Raw genomic sequence first — 3,686 nt, 5'->3', positions numbered from 1 at the left:
TTTTATGATATCTTCAAACATATATTTTATTCAAAAATAAAAACATCATCGCTTTCTCAAAATCACATAAAGTCATATTATAACATCGACTGAGATAAATAATAAAATGAAATATTAAAATCATGATGTATCTCGCTGCATTGCGCGAGTACGCTTCTAGTATATATAATATATATATAGAGAGAGAGAGAGAGAGAAATAGTTTGTTTCAAATATAACATGTTGTATTTGTACAACCAATACAACCCAATAAATTAAGATATTTATGGAAATGATAAGAGTTCATTTATTATGATTTGAATATTTATGGAAGATGAATATGGTTCATTAATAATGATCAATACTTTATATTAGAAAACAATCAAAATTTATATGAAACTACATATTAATCAAATGAAATGGACGGTTGAGATTGGGTTGTATTGGTTGCACAAATGTCAATGGTTGTATAATAACCAACCTATATATATATATATATATATATATATATATATATATATACACGCACACCCCGAAATAAAACAATAATCTACAAATATTCGTTTACGTTAAGATGCTAAATGAACATAATAAACATGAACGAACAGACTTAATGAGCTAGAGATCAAGCCACTTGTGAGTGTTGAATCACCTGAGTTTTAAAGAGGTGAGGATCGAAGGTATATAATTATTATTTAAATTTATTTATTTTTATCATCAGTAAACGAACATAAATGAATGAACGAGACATTTGTTCATGTTCGTTCGTTTAACTAAACGAACAAAAAGAACCTGTTCATGTTCTTTCCATCATAACCTTACTTTCCATCACATGTGATCCTGATATTTTATAACCCCACAATGTTATGAATAGAAGAGCTCAGTAGAAGTGATAAAAATCTAAACACATATTTTCCAGTATCAGTATTAAAATTCAATTAAAAACAACAAAATATATTGTTCTATTTTATATTTCAACACATATCATATTGCATCAGTATACGTTTCACTAGTCAACATGAAACATATGTCCACATATAATGTATATTAATCCAGATATCCCATTTTTAATTTATCAGTAACAATAAAAAATGTACAGTTGACTTGAAAGGCTTCTGTCCTTACAACACATCACAGATAATTCCCTCCTTTTTGTTTTACATAAATTCTATAAATCTCTACAAATTTAGTAGACAGTCTTCTGTCATTACGACTCGTTCCACGTTTTCCCCCTAAATTTTCAGTATAAACAAATGCACTATAAATAAAATTGGAAATAAAAATCTATACATTAATAATAAAAAATAAACAATAAATTTAAAATTAAATTCTTAAATAAAAATAATTAATTAAGAAGATATTATATTTTTTAAGAACTTTGTGACAGTTCTAGAAGCGACAACTTCAGATAACAGCAGCAGTTCATTCAATAATATGACTGGTTCAGATACTGAACTTTTAAAGTATATTATAACAGCAAACTTTCCAATATCGAATTTATTTTACGATAGCGACTTTTCCTTTGATTTTTATCGTCATAATATAAATACAAACAAACAGCAAAAAGCGTGGACTAAATGAAAGGTGTACCTTATTTCATAGTACCAGTATTAATTGTCGTGTGGGGCATAAGACACGAAACATATATGTTAAATAACATGTCTGATCAATTTAATTAAAGTTGGATTGACTTTAAAATCGACCCAAATTTTGTGGTTAGTCGTATCATAAAATAATTATCATAGTATAAAATAAAATAAAAATTAAATATGAAATGAACATTAAAATTAAAATTATAAAATAATTGTGGGAACAGATCTTTTGGTATCTGGATCGATTAAATATAATATAAAATATATAAGTTATTAAAAAACTCTGATATACAGAGTTTTTTTGGAAAATTTATCTGTTAAAACTAATCAGATGTTGTTGTATTTCCACTTAATAATTATATGTGATCGGATTCAGATGCAACATATTAAACCTAAGTATAAACAATCTTTAAGTCTAAAAAATTACCCCCAAAAAAAATAAATTATATTAAGGGGCTGTTTGACAGTTGTTGGGTGGTTTGGTGCAGAATGATTAAGTGGTCAGAATGATTAAGAGACTCTAATAATATAATTGTTTGGTAATTTTTTACGATGAAATTAGGGCGCTGAATGATTAAAGAGGCTCAGTATACAAAATCATTCAGATGGTTTTAGAACCATTAAAAGACAAAATTTAAAAATTTGTCAAACAAGATTCAACTCTTAACGATTCAGAAGTTGCATCTTGATAGAACTATTAAGAGGTAAACAAACAACCATTAAACATTAGCTTCAAATTTAACCCTAAAATCCATAGAGCTCGGGTCAAATATACAAAAATTCACCCAAAAAAGCTAGTCCCGAATTAATATGTTATCATGTTAACATCGATAAAAATAAATTAACCCTAAAAAGTTGGCCCTAAATATCTATACTATATTATAAAGCATTTGACAAAAACTCTTAAAAATCATTTTTTATGCATGAAGTACTGTTTATTGATGCATATTACTTAAAATTCAAGATTACAAGTAAATTATGCATAAGTACAACTTATTAAAGTTCGATTTTTGAATTCATATAAATAACTACGGATAAACATAATCAAATAGAGGATAAACATCTAATTTTTAAAATATAAAAAATCTAAAATATAATTAGRATAATTATCGAGTTCTAACAAAATAATTAATTATTATMTWTATAAAAAAATTATATGATTAAACCAAATATAAATTACTTCATTATTGAACCTAAATTAAATTATAACAAAAAAAAAATTACACAAAAAATAGGAATTTTAAATAGTTAATTTTATACTAATATCGATGTATTTTTGTCAAATTTGTATGATATCTTCAAGTTTATATTTTATTCAAAAATAAAAACATCATCGTTTTTTTTTTCAAAATCACATAAGACCATACTATAACATCGACTGAAATTAATAATAAAATGAAATATTAAAATGAATAAGTATCCCTCTGCATTGCGCGAGTACCCTTCTAGTAATCAATAAACCCAAAACCGCAAAAAAAAAAAAATATCAGTTAACCTTAAAATCCAAATATTAACACATATAACAGAAAACAAATTTACCTTAAATATTAACATAAAGTATTATTCATTGAAATTTACCTTTTTTTTATTAATCTGGATATCTAACCCGTTAGGTAGTCCGGAGTCACGAACTTTTGTGACTACAACGAGATTTTTATTTCTCTTTATATTTAAACCTGAAACCTTCAGACACTTTTGATTTTTGGAGCATAAACTCAAACTACTCACACTTTTGTGGTTAAAATTTTATTGTTTCATCAAACGAAAAACGTTTATGATTATATTTATGGTTTCAGTTGACATTAAATATGATTTTACGTTATACGAAAACAAAGTCATGCAACCACTACTTAAAGGTAGCTCCACCTATCTTTGACTTGTCAACAATTTTTATCCAAGTTTTTTTTAAATAATTAATGTATTATATATATATATATATATATATATATATATATATAAAAGAGAGAGAGAGAGAGGGGTTGGTTATTATACAACCCATGATATTTGTGCAACCGATACAACCCAATCTCAACCGTCCATTTCATTTGATTAATATGTGATTTCATAGAAGTTTTGATTGTTTCCTAATATAAAATATTGATCATAATTAATAAA

The sequence above is a fragment of the Cynara cardunculus genome, assembly GCF_001531365.2.
Source record: "Cynara cardunculus var. scolymus isolate 2C chromosome LG 7, CcrdV1, whole genome shotgun sequence".
Classification (NCBI taxonomy): domain Eukaryota; kingdom Viridiplantae; phylum Streptophyta; class Magnoliopsida; order Asterales; family Asteraceae; genus Cynara; species Cynara cardunculus.
Note: the sequence above shows the minus strand (reverse complement) of the source record.